Source organism: Oncorhynchus mykiss, chromosome 7 (genome assembly GCF_057628025.1).
Source record: "Oncorhynchus mykiss isolate SJ-2025 chromosome 7, ASM5762802v1, whole genome shotgun sequence".
NCBI classification, from domain to species: domain Eukaryota; kingdom Metazoa; phylum Chordata; class Actinopteri; order Salmoniformes; family Salmonidae; genus Oncorhynchus; species Oncorhynchus mykiss.
Window position 1 is genome coordinate 42,145,895 of NC_143028.1, and position 20,146 is coordinate 42,166,040.

General features: G+C 44.3%; 1 pseudogene across 1 annotated transcript; it reads left to right on the top strand.

Moving 5' to 3' along the window:
• The first annotated feature begins 817 nt into the window (after positions 1 to 817).
• LOC110527911 (myosin-13-like) lies at positions 818 to 19,780 on the top strand (annotated as a pseudogene). Its single transcript, XR_016497260.1, has 33 exons — positions 818 to 864; positions 1,199 to 1,464; positions 2,026 to 2,169; positions 2,423 to 2,579; positions 4,099 to 4,222; positions 4,374 to 4,497; positions 4,893 to 5,038; positions 5,258 to 5,429; positions 5,647 to 5,825; positions 6,190 to 6,390; positions 6,910 to 6,997; positions 7,140 to 7,257; positions 7,357 to 7,452; positions 11,469 to 11,712; positions 11,822 to 12,064; positions 12,390 to 12,584; positions 12,737 to 12,882; positions 12,967 to 13,057; positions 13,211 to 13,586; positions 13,649 to 13,759; positions 13,867 to 13,980; positions 14,865 to 15,061; positions 15,190 to 15,351; positions 15,546 to 15,711; positions 15,966 to 16,022; positions 16,128 to 16,241; positions 16,400 to 16,585; positions 17,033 to 17,348; positions 18,073 to 18,258; positions 18,959 to 19,063; positions 19,181 to 19,276; positions 19,401 to 19,513; positions 19,656 to 19,780. The product of XR_016497260.1 is annotated as a myosin-13-like (transcript).
• The last annotated feature ends 366 nt before the right edge of the window (positions 19,781 to 20,146 follow it).

Sequence of the window (20,146 nt, forward strand, 5' to 3'; positions counted from 1 at the left end):
GCCACACACAATGGCAGACACCCCTGTTGGCTCCTCACAACAAAGAAGCCGCCTGGGCAATTACTGAGGGACAGAGTGACCACATGGGCATCTCATTCACTTCCTGTTGCGCTGTGTAGACTTGAGCTTTTCAGGAACTTTTATTATAGAGAATAAGATAACACTTGGTATTTTCATTGAGGACAAAAGTGACACTAGGCAGGTTTTAGTCTCAACAAATAGATTTAACAAGCTACTACATATAATGGATAAGTGTGAAGTATTTTGTAAAATATACCGGACAATTGCATTCACAGGCAATAATATCTGTAAATAACTGTGAATAAACTATTTAATAATAGTAAACTATTAGTTAACCCTTGTGTAATAAGACAGTTATTTAGAATATATTTCAGGATGACACTTTATAGACCTATCTGCTCACAACGGTATTTGAACTTTTTAAACCACTTATGTTTACAATTTCGTGGGCAACTAAAACGGATTATCAGTCAAATGTATTGTTTCAGTCTAGTTAGAGGCAATTACGTATTGTCATACTGCATGGTTGTCGACTAGATAGTGGTTCCACAGCTGACAGTGACACCAAAGTTTATAAAAGCAGTTCAAACGTATTATAATTATGTTTACCCCTTCACAATGTGTACCCTACATAAATTGTTACTGTAAAAATAGCCAGCTTGAGATAAAAACCTTGCTTTCCTTTTGTGTCAATTGAGACACGCGGTCACGACCAATAGGCAATGGAGGAGGTGGCATATGCTAATTAGGGATTAAGCTACTCTGACCGTGACCTTGAGAAAGACAATAAAAAGCGCACACACTGTTCCAAATAGTCATCCCGTTGCAGGACCCTGTTTTGAGGTCAGTTTACAACTTAAACACGTCTGTTTTTTTTTTTACATCATACACGCCTTTACGCACCAGTGTAAACCCATGTGTGGTTTTTTATACAATCATTTTTTTTAAATTCTTGCTGAAAAAATTGTATCTTGCTATTTATCTGCTGCCTAAACATTGTTGTCATCTATTGTCAAGAATGGATTTACTCACTACATTACGCACGAATCGTAAATGTTGTTCTTTGAGTTTGTCCAAACTTAACTTTTTATGAATGAAGAAAAAGTTGACTCACTTAAATGTGAACCGTAATAAGAAAACAAAAGAATGCAAAGTAAATGTTCCTCTCTTTTCCAAGGAGTTTGAGAAATCGTCTGTCCTGTCGGTGTTTCGTCGGCGTGTGGAGTTGCCATTGCGGTCATGTCCCGCTTTGATGCGAATGAGTTCGGAGAGGCTGGTCCTTTTCTATGCAAAACTGACCTGGAGTTGCTGGCTGCGAAGACCATCGCGTTTGATGGTAAAAGCGAGCATGGGTTCCAGACGTAAAGGAGGCTTACATTGAGGTTAATTAAGATCAACGAGCTCAACGGAGACCAAGTCATCGCTGAGACCAAAGTTAGAAGGGTGAGTGTTGCGCTCAGGGATTTGACACAACCATTTACTCAGGTTTAGAAGATATGACTACCTCCTCACTGTGCAAAAACTGTTTGAATCAACGTTGTTTCCGCGTCTTCATATTGATGACGTTGAATCAATGTGGGAAAACTGATTGGATTTGCAAAAAGTCATCAACATAAGGGAATTTCAAGGGTTTTTCCCAGCCATCTTTTAACCTAAGTCAAATAACATGTAATGTTTTGTTGATTTCTCTTTAGTTGACAACTCAAATAAATGTAAATCAAAACTAGAAGTTGAACTGGCATCTGTGCCCAGTGGGTCATTTCTTTGCAGGTGTTTATAGATAGTTAAATACTAAATAAATAATTAAATACTCATAATAAATATAATATAATAATTTATTCTGATACATTATTATGAATAGTTTTTAAGAATAAAATGGAATATAGGTTTGTAGTGACTGAATATGATATGACAACAGAACCAGAATATATATGACCACAGTTTTCCTTGCCCAAGGTCCCAGTCTCACTGTCGCCTCTTCCTCCTTCCTCTCCCCAACTCTAGTCTCTTACAGTGTAGCAGGAGGACATCCAGCAGATAAATCCTCCTAAGTTTGACAGGATAGAGGATATGGCCATGCTGACACACCTCAACGAGGCCTCTGTGCTCTTCAACCTGCGCAAGCGCTACGCCGCATGGATGATCTACGTGAGTGACCCCACAGGGGCAATGGCGGGGTGGGACAGTTGTTCCATGCACTTCCTGGGATCCTTGAGTAGCCAGAACCACAAGTCAGTCTGTTTTAGGCCATATGAAATGAGACTGTCAGTTAGTGCCCCTCATCCTTCTATTATTGCTCAGTTGGGTCTTTTGGGGAACAACTTGATTTAACAGTATGTCAAAGGTGTTGAAACTATAGCCCAGGTATGATGAATTGCCTTATTCAACTCTCTCTCCACAGACTTACTCTGGGCTGTTCTGTGTGACAGTGAGCCCATGCAAATGGCTGCCTGTCTACACCTTCCCTGTTGTCGCTGCCTACAAAGTCAAGTGCCGTGCAGAGGTCCCGCCCCACGTCTACGCCATCGCAGACAACGCCTACAATGACATGCTGCGCAGTGAGTCACTCAGCACAAATAATACTCACACTCCTCCATGTTGTCAGAAACCTGATGCTTGCCACTAGAAGTCATGATAGTGCACACAAACTCCAGACAGTAATGGAATATGACGTGACTTAAGTAGAGCTTCACCAAAATACAAGTTGACGTAGTGCTACTACTATTACACAAGCCTTTTCTAACAGTTCACTCTTTATGATATCTACACAGATCGCGAGAATCAGTCCATGCTCATCACATAAGTAAAACCCCAAATCCATCTCAGAAAACTGTACTCTAATCATTGTGATACCGTCTGCTGTTGTTTCATTACACTACTAGCAAAAACAAGAAGAACAACTTGTGACGTTGGCCTTGTCTCTGTATGCGCAATCAGAATGTATTCTAGGCCATCCAAACACAGCCACTAAAATGTGTATATAAAACAATATTCTATTTTTGTTTTGTGCTGTAACTCAAGATGTCGAATCAGGAGTTGTTTTTTGGGGGGCTAAAGATTTTGGTACTATTTTTTCTTTCAGCGAGAACATTCTGGTATTTTGTTCTTGGCTGCAGTTTATAGTCAAATTTTCTTGATTTGTGCATTTTTTTACCTGTTTTATCTACACATTTCCTTTCTTATCTATACTTTTCCACACTTCTATAGCGGAGAATCCGGTGCTGGCAAAACTGTAAACACGAAACGTGTCATTCAGTATTTTGCCATTGTAGCAGCTCTTGGGGAAGCAGCTGCTAAAAAAAAGGAGTAAGGCCAATATGGCAATCCAGATTTTTTTTCCTTCCCCTTTTAAATGTTTTGGGGGGGGGGGGTGTTTTACTGTCCTTTGTGGCTCAAAGTCCATGTTTGTCATGTATGCAGCCCTCGTTTGTTACTGCTTGTTCTCGTTCTCATTTTTTTATCTTTATTTTTTTCATTCATTCAAGTCTTATATCTTTCCTTTTTGAAACGTTCTGTTGTTATTAACGCCCGTTACAGGCCCACCATTTACATTTTTTTGAGGATTTAATTTTTTTTATTTATTTAGAATAAGGCTGTAACGTAACAAATTGTGGAAAAAGTCAAGGGGTCTGAATACTTTCCGAATGCATTGTATATACAGTGGGGCAAAAAGGTATTTAGTCAGCCACCAATTGTGCAAGTTCTCCCACTTAAAAAGATGAGAGAGGCCTGTAATTTTCATCATAGGTACACTTCAACTATGACAGACAAAATGAGAAAAAAATCCAGAAAATCACATTGTAGGATTTTTAATGAATTTATTTGCAAATTATGGTGGAAAATAAGTATTTGGTCACCTACAAGCAAGATTTCTGGCTCTCACAGACCTGTAGCTTCTTCTTTAAGAGGCTCCTCTGTCCTCCACTCATTACCTGTATTAATGGCACCTGTTTGAACTTGTTATCAGTATAAAAGACACCTGCTAGACCAACTATCAGTAAGGAATTTGTCAAATGTACTTGCTCCATTGATCAGCCCTGGTGAGTCATGACATCACTTCCCCTGGTTTCTCCACAGCATGCCATGGATATCCTGGAGAAGTATGGCTGCTATAAGATAGTGGAAGCAATCACGCATTTCGGCAACATGAAGTTCAAGCAGAAGCAGCGCGATGAGCAGGCAGAGAATGATGGCACTGAAAGTAAGGGGGACTACCAATTTGAGATTTTGCATAAAAGTGGACTGTCTAAGACTAATAATCAAGAGCATATCAGGACCAATTCCATTGTAGCCTCCAACCAAGTGTGTTATGCATGTGTTTCATCATGTATATGTCCTGTGTGTTTGTCCAGGTGCTGACAAAGCCTCCTACCTGATGGGAGTCAGTTCAGCTGACCCCATCAAGGGGCTCCTGCACCCTAGGGTGAAGGTGGGGAACGAGTATGTGGTGAAGGGATAGAGCGTCGAACAGGTGAGGAGGACTCACCACCGCACAGGACTCAGGACACAGCACTCAACAGCATCTGTACAGCTACAAATATTCAGTTTTCTTGAAGTGAATTCAGCTTAATTTGTTCTAATTTAGCTCAGTACTGAGCATGTCTGCAGGGATAGCTTCTTAATCCTCTATTGGTCAATATATTCAGCAGACTCTAGAAACTGGTCTCCAAGCAACTGTGTGTGTGTGTGTGTGTGTGTGTGTGTGTGTGTGTGTGTGTGTGTGTGTGTGTGTGTGTGTGTGTGTGTGTGTGTGTGTGTGTGTGTGTGTGTGTGTGTGTGTGTGTGTGTGTGTGTGTGTGTGTGTGTGTGTGTGTGTGTGTGTGTGTGTGTGTGCATGTGTTTGTGTGCGCACCCGTGTGTGTGTGTTTTAACTATTCTGTCGGAGCTCTGGCCAAAGCCACTTACGATATGTATGTTCAAATGGCTGGTGGGACGCATCAACAAGACCCTGTACACATCCCTGCCTCGCCAGTTCTTTATCGGAGTGCTGGATATAGCTGGCTTTGAGATCTTTGATGTCAGTCTTTCCTTCCAACAATTTTCACAGAATGTTTTAATTCACTCTCTTCCTGGATCTTAAACAGATTTTTTTGTGTGTGGTCTGTAAATATCAACATTCTTTTCCAGCTTCATTTCACAAGACTAAAATCTGAAGTGCTTCTTGCATTCTTACAATCTGAGGCTTTTATTCCACTCGATATGCTTTTTCATAACCCCTGTCCCTCTTTCATTTCAGCTCAACAGCCTTGAGCAGCTAGGCCTCAACTTCACCAATGAGAAACTGCAACAGTATTTCAACCACCAGATGTTCATCCTGGAGCAGGAGGAGTACGAACGGGAGGGCATTGAGTGGACCTTTATAGACTTTGGACTCATACAGGCTGGCATTGACCTCATAGAGAAGGTATGTGGAGCTACCACTTCTCAAAGACATTGCATTAACATTAGAAATGAACAAGAACTTCCCACCTCGGATGAGGTATTGAACCCAATGATGTGTTTGCCTGCTAGTATGTTTCATGACAGGATCCTGCATGTGTGTTTGTTCCTACAGAATTTGTATGTATTGTATTATATTTGATTGCATGATCCATCTCAGATTCACTACATGTATGTTTAGTTGAGCTTTGTTTCTTCTGCCCCTGGTGATCATGTCCATCCTTGAAGAGGAGTGCATGTTCCCCAAGGCTACAGACAACAGCTTTAAAGCCAAGATGTACGACAACCACATTGGAAAGTCAGCTAACTTCCAGAAACCGCGGCCCGATAAGAACCACTTTGAGCTGATGCACTACCCTGGAGTGGTAAGTGTGTATGAATGGTAGTATATTTCAATACAATTGAAACAAACCGATAACTTGACAATCATGAATATATATACAACACAGAAAGTAGAAAAGGAAACAAACGTTTCATTTTTCACTTACAAATTTCATCAGGATTTTTTGGCAGTAGTAAGAGCAACTTTTAGCCACATGAGCTTCTCAATCAATATCAATATCCTTAGTGATATTCACTCAAAACCGAGCAGGATTTGAAAGTATTGTGATATGTCCTTTCTATACCCCTCTTTCCAGAAAACGATGTGTCCTCCTAATTATCGTGTAGTGTATGTGAAAGTATTATCTAGAAAGTATGTTAACGGTTGACTTCATCCTGACACCCCAGGTACCATACAACATCATTGGGTGGCTGGACAAAACCAATGACCTGTTGAATGAGACGGTGGTGGGCTACCAGAAGTACTCCAACAAGCTGCTGTCGTGCCTCTATGAAAACTATGTTGGCTCTGACTCAGACCAAAAGACTGGAGGAAAGGAGAAGAGGAAGAAGGCTGCCTCTTTCCAGACCATGTCACAGCTGTATGAGGTGAGAGTGACAATTTGCTCTATCAACAAAATGCTGGATAAATTGACAATATCACAAGCTAATCTAATGAGATCCAGCTGGATTATACTTTACCTACTGTAGTAGACAGTCAAACTATACAAGTCATTAAGGTGTAATAAACAAACAGAAAGGATATCGCTAGTTAGGCAGTGAAGCTGCATCAACATTGAGAGATCATCTATCCTGTGCTGAGAAGGAGACAGTTAAGACTTGCAGTGATGTTTAGGGAAATGATCACATGAACATCACTTTAAGTCTGTGCTGGCTCCATTCTCATAAACATCGCACACTGTATCCTCCCTGAAGTCAATGGAAGAGCTACAGCTGTGCACCATAACTGAAAGAGTGAGGGAGAATTTGTTTTCATAAACTGCTGCAATAACTTAGATATTTGCTGACGTTGTAAACGCTGAACCTACATTGAGCAACATTCCCATCGTCAATGCTAGCTTAGGTTTTCATTCTCTCCATCCGTTATGTGCGCTTCTCTGTCTGCAGGAGAACCTGAACAAGCTGATGACTAACCTTCGCTCCACTCAGCCACACTTTGTGCGTTGCCTTATCCCCAACGAAACCAAGACCCCAGGTACACCACAGTACAACATTCAACTGAGATCCAAGGGAGTCGGAGTGCCAAAGAAATCTGAGGAACATCTTGTTTACTGTAAGTGCTCCAGAGAGCATCCTCTACTCTGATTGATTACCTCCTCTCCCCCGGTCCTCTGCAGGGATCATGGATTCCTTCATGGTGCTGCACCAGCTTCGCTGTAACGGTGTGCTGGAGGGCATTAAGATATGCAGGAAGGGATTTCCAAACAGCATCATATATGCAGAGTTCAAACAGCGGTGAGTGTGATAACACACACGTTCATTCCCACAACACACACATAAAAAATATATTTGGAATTAATCATACAATACAATGTTTTTTTTTTTTACTAACAGCTATCACATCCTGAACCCACATGCCTTCCCCGATGATACGTTTGTGGACAGCAGGAAAGCAACAGAGAAACTGCTCCAGAATATGATGACCAGGAAGTAAGGGACCATGGCTTCATTTGATTTGATCCTTTCAAGTGCTCTAGTAGTGTACCTAAATGAAGTCAGGTGTACTTATGATCTGAGAGTATTTGGCCAACATTTAAACCCAGAGAGGTTTTATCATGGCATTTCCTTGGAACCATTCATAGTAAGATAAAGACATCAGCATAAACAAACCAACTCCTCCACCAGTTGCTTCCTCCAACAGGTTCAATAGTAATATGATCAGTTGCTCCCTTTCAGTTTGTGATATATTATAACTTAGTGCTCCCATGGTGTAGTACAGGACTATTCAACTATATTCTTATGCGGGCCAGATGTAAAAAAAGGTTTATTGCAGGGGGGCCGGACAATTTTTCATATTCTTTGGAAGAACTGTAAAAAAGCAACGCACAACCACCAATAAAGCACATTTCTTAAAATTAATCGTCACTAAAAGTAGTTAGGAAAGGAGGAGGGCGCTCAACCAACGTGAGTCGAGGGTGCAACCCCCGAATTTGATCGTCATTGAAAAGGAAAAGGAGCAACGCTCGCTCACCAAAACTAAGCATCTCAATAAATGACACAAAGACATATTCGAATCAGGTAATGCCAAATTCCAGTCGGAAGGGAGTTTAAAGCTTTGAATTGATTTCCCTTTGTCATTAGGTGCACTTTTAGTCACACTCCTAACGAGTCCTACGAGTCTCAGAGAGGGAAACAGAATGCACGTACATACGTGTTCCCTGGAGTCGTAGCTTTCAGGAAGGGGGTCATAATATTTTGTAGTTTAAACTGTGGCTAGATCCAAATTCACATGAAGAAAAAAATAAATCAACACGCAAGAGGTGCTAGAAACCCCTAAAAAAAATGCTAGAAAAACAACACTAGAAACAACCACTTGTCGTTTTGGTACTGAACGTGAAATTTGTGCACGGAATTTTTTGCAGAACTTTTATTAAATGTTCAGAATTGATCAAAGGGCGAGTATAAATTAATACACGGGCTGGATCTGGCCCGCGGGCCGCTAGTTGAATAGTCCTGGTCTAGTATGTGTGGTATGCAAGGGCAATGTTAGCGGCGTGTGTGAGGCGTGTGCTTGTCCATATATGGTTACCCTGCATGTGTGTGGCCCCCACGGTAATATTGACCCCATTACCTCCCTCACACACACTCCTCCCCACCCGTCCCGGCCCCTCTCCCCTCTCTGCTCTCCCTAAATTAAACAATGCTGACGGTGTCCTTAGAGCCAGGTGGCGACATGTGCCAAGTGGCAGCTGCTAGGGCCCACCCTAAAAATACAACCCCCCCCGCCTACCCCGTGGCCCTTGGCCTCTTTTGTCCCAGGCGCCTGCAGTTCTAAGTAAGCACATAGATGGAATATGTGGTGGGTGACAGATGATTAAAGGCCGCTGTTTGATAGAGGGCTTTCGTTTCTAAATAAACACATAGACACTCACCTTTGAGAGGCAGAGCATGGAGTCATGTCAGAAATGCAATCATACTCATACCACAGCCACCTCCCCATTCACTCTGCTACCCCCGACACCCTGCCTGACCATGGCCCTGTACTCACTCAGGCACACATTCACAACTCTGACAGGAAGTGCCTGATCAGGTTGCAAAAATGTCTTGTATCTAAAATAATTCTTCAGCTGTCCCCATAGGAGAACCCTTTTTGGTTCCAGGTAGAACCCTTTTTGGTTCCAAAACCACAGGCTTAAGTTTTTCAAAATAAGGATAATATAATAATACCCTCTGTAAAAAGGGTTCTACCTGGAACCAAAATGGGTTCTCCAAAGGGTTCTCCTATAACCCTTTTAGGTTCTAGATAGCACTTTTTTTCAAATAGTGTAGATGAAGATGTCTAGGGGTGTGAGACGCCATCGTTATTTTGGAAATCTTCAGCCTTTGGTTGATCCAAGACATTAAACATGTCATGAGGGATGCCAGATTGCATAATTATTCCAGTTTTAATTTGCCTAACAATAAAGGAACTAATTATGATGAGACGGCCTAGGTCAATTACAAGCTGTGGTGAGTTTCTAACCAGACATTTTCACTTGATCAAAAAATACAGTTGACTTATTTATGTGTGGTAATTGTTCATTTAGTAGGAACGGTAGAGAGATCCTCAAAGTATAAGATAAAGATAAACCTCAAGGTAAATTTGATATTTTCTAATTTAAGAAAAAAAAGAATGTCTTTGAGCCACACAGCTAAGCAGGTATAGGCGCTGAGGATTTCCAACTCAGCAGAATTCTGCGACGGCTCAGCACAGCTGTGAATGCAATAACATGAGGGTGTTTTTCCACATTTTGTTACGTTACTGCTTATTCTAAAATTTATCAAATCTACACACAATACCCCATAATGACGAAGCAAAACATGTACAAAAAATGTAAAACAGAAAAACCTTATTTACATAAGTATTCAGACCCTTTGCTATGAGACTCAAAATTGAGATCAGGTGCATCCTGTTTCCATTGATCATCATTGAGATGTTTCTACAACTTGATTGGAGTCCACCTATCTATAAAAGGTCCCGCAGTTTACAGTGCATGTCAGATCAAAAACCAAGCCATGAGGTCGAAGGAATTGTCCGTAGAGCTCCGAGACAGGATTGTGTCGAGGCACAGAGGGTACCCAAAAATGTTTGCAGCATTGAAGATCACCAAGAACACAGGGGCCTCCATCATTCTTAAATGGAAGAATTTTGGAACCATCAATATTCTTCCAATACCTGGCCGCCTGGCCAAACTGAGCAACCGGGGGAGGAGGCCCTTGGTCAGGGAGGTGACCAAGAACCCGATGGTCATTCTGACAGTACTCCGGAGTTCTTCTGTTGAGATGGGAGAATTTTCCAGAAGGACAACCATCTCTGCAGCACTCCACCAATCAGGCCTTTATGGTAGAGTGGCCAGACAGAAGCCACTCCTCAGTAAAAAAGCACATGACAGCCCGCTTGAAGTTTACCAAAAGGCACCTAAGGACTTTCAGACCATGAGATTCTCTGGTCTGGTGAAACCAAGATGGAACTCTTTGGCCTGAATGCCAAGCGTCATGTCTGGAGGAAACCTGGCACCATCCCTACGGTAAAGCATGGTGGTGGCAGCATCATACTGTGGGCATGTTTTTCAGCGGCAGGGATTGAGAGACTAGTCAGGGTTGAGGGAAAGATGAACGGAACAAAGTACAGAGAGATCCTTGATGGAAATCTGCTCCAGAGTGCTCAGGATCTCAGACTGGACAACGACCCTAAGCACACAGCCAAGACAATGCAGGAGTGGTTTCAGGACAAGGCTCTGAATGTCCTTGAGTGGCCCAGGCAGAGCACGGACATGAACCCGATCGAAATAGCTGTGCAGCGATGCTCCCCATCCAACCTGACAGAGCTTGAGAGGATCTGCAGAGAAGAATGGGAGAAACTCTCAAAATACAGGTGTGCCAAGCTTGTAGTGTCATACCCAAGAAGACTTGAGGATGTAATCACTGCCAAGTTGCTTCAACATAGTACTGAGTAAAATGTCAGAATAAATGTGATATTTCAGTTGTTTTTTTAAATAAATTTGCTAAACTTTCTGAAAACCTGTTTTTGTCATTATGGGGTATGGTGTGTAGAATGAAAAACGATTTGATCAATTTTAGAATAAGGTTGTAATGTAACAAAATGTGGAAAAAGGGAAGGGATCTGAATACTTCCCAAATTCACTGTAAATGGGGTCTTCTACATCTCTAAAAATAGCAGCATGGGGTGATGGTTGAAGTTGAATAGCTAGGACCTGTGATGAGATTTAAAAGATCGAAGTCCAGAAGCTCATCATTTTGGAGCAAGACCAGAACATGTGTGTGAGGTTAGCAGGAGACTGGGCCCACCGTCCACATTTGTCATCAAAGTCAGGGTATATCTCTGCTACTCTGGACTTGCTCATATGAACTCGATGGAGCACCTTAAACTGGTTGAGTCCAAGTCGAGCACAGGAAGAAGACGGAAAAAGCCCTTATTCTGACCTCTACTTACTTCCTGTATCCAGGGAGGCTCTGGTGATCATCCTGTGGAACATCCGGGCCTTCAACACGGTGAAGCACTGGCAATGCATGATGCTCTTCTTCAAGATCAAGCCTCTGCTAAAGAGCGCCACCACAGAGAAGGAGATGGCCACTCTGAAGGAGGAGTTGGCCAGGCTGAAGGAGGCCCTGGAGAAGTTATAGGTAAAACGTAAAGAGCTGGAGAAGAAGCAGGTCAATCTCATCCACCTCTCTCTGGAGCTACAGGCAGTAAGTTCCCACAGACTGACGGCGATGCACGCATTTACTACCTCCTACAGCATGGTACCATTAGGGCTCCAATGTCACCTCACATTTCTCCCTCTCTCTCTCCCTGCAGGAGTAGGAAAACCTGGCGGATGCTGAGGACGGCTGTGACCTCCTGATCAAGGCTAAGATCCAGCTGGAGGCCAAGGTCAAAGAGATGATGGAGAGGCTGGAGGACGAGGAGGGGATGAACGCCTGCGTGCTCGCCAAGAAACGCAAGCTAGAGGACGAGTGTGCTGAGCTGAAGAAAGACATTGATGACATAGAGATCACCATGACCAAGGTGGAGAAGGCGAAACACGCCACTGAGAACAGGGTGAGGAGACTAGAGGAACACAGAGAAGGAGATCAGACCAGACAGTCACAGAGAGGGAGAGGACACTGAACCACAGATGTCATAGTCCTCTTGTCCTTTAAAGTGAAAGAGATTCCTCCTAATTTTAGATGATACAAACAGTGGTAGTATAGTCCTGACTTAATGTAATTAATGAATCAAGTCAGCGTCAATACTCCATCCAACTGAAACGTCTGAAAAAAATCAAACTTTAGCAACCTAATATTGGTGAATATGTGCAGATGAGAATGCGATGTGCATAGCTGAGTTCCTGAAGTCATCGTATCCCTTGTCTCCTCTTCTCCAGGTGAAGAATCAGATTGAGGAGATGTCAGCTCTGAATGAGATCGTCCTGAAGCTGACCAAGGAGAAGAAGGCCCTGCATGAAGCCCACCAGCAGACACTGGACAACCTGCAGGCCGAGGAGTACAACACACTGTCCAAGGCAAAGTTCAACACACTGTCCAAGGCAAAGATCAAGCTAGAACAGCAAGTGGACGATGTGAGTTTACGCACAAGGAACTACAATCCATATCCAACCTGACTAAAATGGAAATAGATATAAATCAAGGGAAATACATTTTTGTTTTGATACATTGCCTTTTTTTACAGCCACCTAATCTTTGACATTCTCCATACTCTTTCCCAAATCAGTTGGAAGGCTCTTTGGAGCAAGAGAAGAACATGCGCATGGACCTGGAACGGGTCAAGCACAATCTGGAGGCAGACCTTAAGCTGTCCATGGAGTCTGTCATGGACCTAGAGAATAACAAGCAGCAACTTGAAGAGAAGCTGAAAAAGTGAGAACAATCTATTTGACTGAAGACTGAACAACTGATCAGTTCCATGATTATTGATCAAATATGAATGTTCTTTCAAATCAGGAATGACTTTGAGATTAACCACACTAGCACTAAGATTGAGGATGAATAAGCCTTGACCATTCAGCTCCAGAAAAAGATCAAGGAGTTACAGGTATGAATGGAATACTGGGTCTGGAAATAGTAACAGCGATTTCTGGTTAATATAATACAATACTATCACATTTCTCAGTACATTACAAATATCACAGACCACAAGCTGAATGCGTCCATTGATCTCTACGTCTATGCCCATATCTTCTCCCAGGCTCGTATCGAGGAGCTAGAGGAGGAGCTAGAGTCTGACCGGGCATCCCGGGCCAAGGTGGAGAAACAGCATGGGCGACGTGGCCAGGGAGCTGGAGGAGCTCAGCGAGCGGCTGGAGGAGGCCGGGGGCGCCACCTCCGCTCAGATCCAAATGAACAAGAAGCGCGAGTCAGACATCCTGAAGATTCAGCGGGATCTGGATCACGAGGCTACGGCAGCCGCACTGAGGAAGAAACATGCCGACAACGGAGCCGAGCTGGGGGAGCAGATCGACAGCCTGCAGCGCATCAAACAGAAGCTGGAGAAAGAGAGGGGCGAGGCCAAGATGGAGGCGGACGACCTAGCGTCCAACGTGGAGGAGCTCTCTAAGAGCAAGGTAGAGAGAACACTCACACTGGTTCTATTTCAGCTGATCCCACTTGGATTTCCAGGCTAAAGATGTGCCGTCTCTATGAGGACCAAATGAACGAGGCCGAGGCCAAGGGCAAGGTGGAGGAGCTCAATGACACCAACACCCAGAGAGCCTGCGCTCAGGCCGACAGTGGTGAGGCCCTGTCCTAGAGCGTTATAGAGACAATGTGTAAAGCCAAGGGTTTAGTTTAAAAAAAGACTTCCTTGTCTGATCTCCCACTCTGTCCCCCACCCCTGTAGCTGAGTTCGGCAGAAAGCTGGAGGAGCGGGAGGCCCTGGTCACTCAGCTGCAGCGCACCAAGTACTCCTTTAGTCAAAATGCTGGGGAGCTCAAGAAGCAGCTGGAGGAGGAGAATAAGGTTAGAGGCAGTTCTAGGGCCAGTCAGAAGCCCCATACTGTAGTGGAGTGCTGATGCCAGCATCAGTCTGGTATCTTTATGACAATGTATAAACATATCCATATCATAGCCCACTTAAGCCTAGTGTTCACTACACAATTTTGGCACCAATTTAGCTGTCCCAGGCAAGTTTTTGAGATCGTAGACAAAATCTCCATGTCGTTGCCTACTCGGGTCGCACGGCCGTCACCGACGCTCGTATATTATAAGCGGGTTAGAGACGCAATCGGAAGGCTATATTTTCAAACGTTTGATTTTATCGGCACAAAATATGCAATGCTTTTGTAGTGTGAGCTGTGCAATGACATGTTTTGAGAACGGTGATCAGCAATAGCCAATGACAGCTTGCTAGAGAAGAGCCCAGAGAGTTGATGATGTTGTTTTGCATCACCCAGAATGTGTAGACTCTCGAGCAGGAGCAATGACCACTAGTATGTGTTTGTACTTGCCTTTAACCAAAGCGTTGAATCGTTACAGCGCTGAAGTTCACAAGCAATGTTATTCAATTCAAAATGTTGGCTAGAAATTTCAACACTGTATGGCAAACGTGAATGTCTGACTGAAAACGTTTATGAGGCTGCTTCGAGCCACAGCTCGTTCTAGTTACATTAACAATCTAATCACATCATCATATATAGATGGTTTAATGTGGGCATCACTATGTTGGCAAGACAAAAAAACTACAGGAAAGACAATCATTTAATGTGAGAGGAACAGCGATGTTCAGGTTTTTTAAATGTTGTGTAGTGTAGTGTACACCCAGCATTAGTTGGTGTGCTTAACAGTACGACTCTCCTTTCCTCCTTCCACCATCTTGGCGCTATCTCCACTATCATTGTCGTCAGGCGAGGAATGCACTGGCCCATGCTTTCCAGTCCTCCCGCCACGACTGTGACCTGCTGAGAGAGCAGTATGACGAGGAGCAGGAGGCCAAGCATGAGCTGCAGCAGGGCCTGTCCAAGGCCAACGCTGAGGTGGCCCAGTGGAGGACCAAGTATGAGACAGACGCCATCCAAAGGACAGAGTAGCTGGAGGAGGCAAAGTGAGTGAGGCATCTAAGGTCTACATACAGTGACAATGACTCTTCACTCTCAACTATGTTTTCAACCCTGGCATAGTAACTAAAAGAGTGACATCTAATTAATGTGAGATGATGTATCTATTCAACAGGAAGAAGCTGGTGACACGTTTGCAGGAGGCTGAGGAGTCTGTGGAGGCGTCCAACGCCCAAGTGCTCCTCCCTAGAGATGACCAAGCACCGGCTGCAGACAGAGACAGAGGACCAGCACTGCAGCTGCCGCCCTTGACAAGAAGCAGCGCAACTTCGATAAGGTCAGCAATTTGAGATTATCATGGGCAATGCAAATTACAGAGACATGCTGTCAACTTGATGACATGTTGTTGCTGAGTAAGGAACTCAAGTGAATGACCTCAGTGGAAGAAATTGCAATTTAGGTTGTTTTGAACCTAAACGTTATCCAGGCAGGGGCAATGGAATTGCTAATGAGGTGTATTACTGATTTCAGGCGCTGGCTGAGTGGAGGCAGAAGTATGAGGAGTGCCAGTGTGAGCTGGAGAGCTCTCAGAAGGAGTCCAGCAGCCTGAGCACAGGGCTGTTCAAGCTGAAGAACTCCTACGAAGAGGCCCTAGACCACCTGGACACCACCAAGAGAGAGAACAAGAACATCCAAGGTACGACCACGTCACACACATTGGAATAACTCTGACTACTGAGTCATTGGTCCTGGTCCAAGCTACATGAGTTGAGCCATTGAATTGTATCATAGCCTAATTAATTTCTCCCCCCAAAACCCCTATGTCATGATAATATAATAATCAAATTATTTATTAGTTGAGAATTTCACATCGATTGTACAAAGTATGGAAACGCAAACTGAAAGGCCTTTTTTCCACTAACCCCACTGTCCTATTCCCTCCACCTACAGAGAAGATTGCTGACTTGTCTGATCAGATCAACCAGGGCTGCCTTAGAGGAGGTTGAGGTAAGTCACTGTTCTGTTATTTCTCTCTGTCTCTCTTTAAGTGTGCTGTACTGTAACCATTGTGTGTATTTGTTTGTATCATATGTTGTTCTCTATCTCTCTCAGGGCACTTTGGAGCATGAGGAGAGTAACTCTCCACCTCCTGCTGGAGCTCAACCAGATCAAGGCCGACATCGACCGGAAGCTGGCGGAGAAGGACAAGGAAATCGACAACCTCCGGTGGGTTAAATCACCACACAGTTAGAAAGACATGTCAGGGGTTGTACAGGCACTGGTGGCGATCTCTCCTTTTAGTATCAGAGGCCCATGTCTAGGAATGTCCTCCCTTGTTAACTCCTCATTTTTTGCCCTCTTCCTCTCCTCCCTCGCCCCCCAAGCCGGAACCACCAGCGAGCCTTGGAATACATGCAGGCCACCCTAGACTCAGAGTGTAAGTCCCGGAATGAGGCGGTGCGTCTGAGGAAGAAGATGGAGGGGCACCTGAACGAGATGGAAGTGCAGCTGAACCACACCAACAGGCTGAGTCCTGGAAACTACTGCACCACCTGCAGGTCCAGATCAAGGCAAGTTCTTCATCAGCTGGTCTGACAACTCCACACTCACGTATGGGTACTGTGACAATGTGACACACGGTTGTAAAATGTCTAGAGACAGGATTTGTATGTATATTTATTTGGTTTTTACAATGCTTTGTTTACACTGTAACAAACTCTTCATACTCATTCAATTTAAAGTTAGCTACGTGACTCATTGACCCTTCAGATCATTTGCCTGCTGGGTTATGTCAATAGCGTGCTGTACCGAACACAGGCTTTTTTTTTCTTCCTTTGTATATTTTCTTCCTCCTACATTTGTATAGTTATGACACATTGATTTGATTGGGTAGATAACGGAGAGGGACATAGCAGTCCCACAGTCTGGGTTTGAACACATGGCTCCAGGGGCGACGTGTGGTCCGGGGGGTTGGCAGCACTACTACTGAACACTCTCTCTCTCCTCTGTAACCCCAGGACCTGCGGCTGGAGCTGGATGAGACGCTGCACCAGAACGAGGAGCTGAAGGAGCAGACGGCGGTGACGGAGCGCAGGAACAGCCTGCTGACTGCAGAGGTGGAGGAGCTCCGAGCCCTGCTGGAGCAGAACGACTGTGCACGCAAACTGGCCGAGCACGAGCTGCTGGAGTCCACCGAGAGGGTTCACCTGCTACACTTAAAAGAACACAGGGCTCATCAACCAGAAAAAGAAGCTGGAGAGTGACCTGTCTATGCTGTCCACTGAGTTGGACGAGGCTTTGCACGAGTGCCACAATGAAGAGGAGAAAGCCAAGCTGACGTAAGGGAGAGAGCCAGAAACCCAGGCTAGACTTACTTGTGTGTCTAGTTTAAAATTAAATTAATTTCCGATTACAAATCAATCAATCAAATGTATTTATAAAGCCATTTTTACATCAGCCGATGTCACAAAGTACTATACAGAAACCCAGCCTAAAACCACAAACAGAAAGAAATGTGGTTAGGAAAAACTCCATAGAAAGGCCAGAACCTAGGAAGAAACCTTGAGAGGAACCAGGCTCTGAGGGGTGGCCAGTCCTCTTCTGGCTGTGCCGGGTGGAGATTATAACAGAACATGGCCAAGATGTTCAAACGTTCATAGATGACCAGCAGGGTCAAATAATAATAATCACAGTCGTTGTAGAGGGTGCAACAGGTCAGCACCTCAGGAGTAAATGTCAGTTGGCTTTTCATAGCCGATCATTCAGAGTTAGAGACAGCAGGTGCGGTAGAGAGAGAGAGAGAGTCGAAAACAGCATGTCCGGCGAACAGGTCAGGGTTTTATAGCCGCAGGCAGAACAGTTTGAATATATGTGTGAGTGAGAAAGAGAGAAAGAGAGAGAGAGAGAGAGAGAGAGAAGCCCTCCGAAACAAACTATTGCAGCATAATGAGAGAGAGAGAGAGAGAGAGAGAGAGAGAGAGAAGCCCTCAGAAATAAACTATTGCAGCATAATTACTGCAATAGATCCTGGAACCATATTACAGGTCAAACTCTTCTCTCTGTCATTGTCCATTCAGCCATGATGGCTGAGGAGTTGAAGAAGGAGCAGGACACCAGCTCTCACCTGGAGAGGATGAAGAAAAACATGGAGCACACCACCAAGGACCTGCAGCTCTGCCTGTATGAGGCTGAGCAGATCGCCCTCAAGGGTGGCAAGAAACAGATCCAGAAACTGGAGGGCAAGGTGAGAGTCCAGAGAGCACACCCTTTTCTCATTCACCATCTATTCATTAGGAGAGTGCAAAGTAAGTAGATTGTTGACTCAATTAACATGCTCAGGGTTTTGCTTTACCGATTTAGGCCTTACCCATTTTTACAGTCCTGTAAAGACTGTAAAAATGGGACCCGTTGTGTCTCTGCTTAGCACTCAGCATTGGGGGAAAGGCCCTGCGATAGACCTGCGTTCTATCCAGGGGGTGTACTTGTACATCATGCTGCCTCGCGCTACAGAAACAGGAGATAAGCTGCTGCTTCTATGAGCCGCTCCAGTTTGGCAGGTTGGTGTTTATTTGGATGAATCTTATCCTGGTGGCAGAGCTGAGCGATTTCCACTAGATGGGCCAGCGTCAAAGTCAAATTTGTCTATTTACCGAAAAAATAAATGTAAACAAAAATGTGATTTTTGGTCTTATTTTAAGGTTAGGCATGAGGTTAAAAGTGTGTTTACTGTTAGGGTTAGGTTTAAAATCAGATTTGATGACTTTGTGGCTGTGCCAGGTAGTGACTACCCTTCAGAGCTGCCTCCAGTACATGAGTCATCCCAATAAATGGCAACGTGCTCCGGCCAAGGCTTGTGCAAGGCTACTTCATTTACTTGGTTAAAGTTGTTCACCAATATTGGACGGTGAGTGTAGATCAGTGATCTGATGGTCTCCCATCAACAGGTGAAAGAGCTGGAGAATGAGCTGGAGTCTGAGCAGAAGAGGAGCCAGGGGTTCCAGAAGGGAGTCCGCAAGTATGAGAGGATGATCAAAGAGCTCACCTACTAGGTACTAAAACATACCACATGATTATATGCACTGTTTATTGAAAGAGCTGCCTGGCCTGTCAGGTGTTGTGATGTAATGCGTCATGCTGCCCTCTGCTGTTTGTGTTTGTCCTTGCAGACAGAGGAGGACAGTAAGAACCTGGCCCGTTCTCAGGAGCTCATAGACAAGCTGCAGGCCAAGGTGAAGAGCTACAATAGGCAGGCTGAGGAAGCGGTAAGTCCCCCACAACATTTCAAGTTTTCATTTCAACTGTTGTGTTACTGTATGAAATGTGGGTGTTTCCAAATGGCCTACAGTGGCATGATCTAGTTCCCTGCTTTCTGTCTTCTCCTCTCAGGAGGAACAAGCCAACTCCAACCTGGCCAGGTTCAGGAAGATCCAGCATGATCTGGACAATGCAGAGGGCCGATGCCACTGTCAACAAGCTCCGTGTTCGCACTCGGGCCCAAGGTCAGTACTACACTTCATCGACGATACCAGTAAATTGTGATATATCACATAACATGGTCTTCTCCGGAGTATTTATTCCCATGCCCTCAGTATTATCGGTGGTTGTTACTGAAACATACTGTGTTTCTCTTGTGTGTTTCAGCTCGCAGAGTAATTTCAGAGGATAACTACCAAACCAAAGATATCACAGCCAGCCAGCTACAGCAGTTGTGGTGTGACTGTGGGAGTGCAACACAGACCCAATAAAGACTTGTAAAAACACTTATAGTACAATTTGTCTCACCAGATAGGTGCAGTGAAAGGTGTTGTTTTACAGCAGCGGTGTCAACTCATTCCATGGAGGGCCTAGTGCAGCGTTCCTCAAACTAGCAAGCTTTGATCATTTGAATCCGCTGTGTAGTGTTTAGAGCAAAAATCAAAAGGTGCACCCCTTGGGGTTCCAAGTACTGAGTTTGGGAAACACCATAGTAGTACGGTGCCTATTAAGGTTAAGTGCCTTTGCTCATGGGTACAGACCTTTCGGTTACTGGCCCAACGCTGTAACCGCTAGGCTACCTACCGCCCACATTACTATCGGCAGTCAGTGTGGTACGTGGAGATGCAGTGAGTAATGGAGAGTAGTGAGTAATGGAT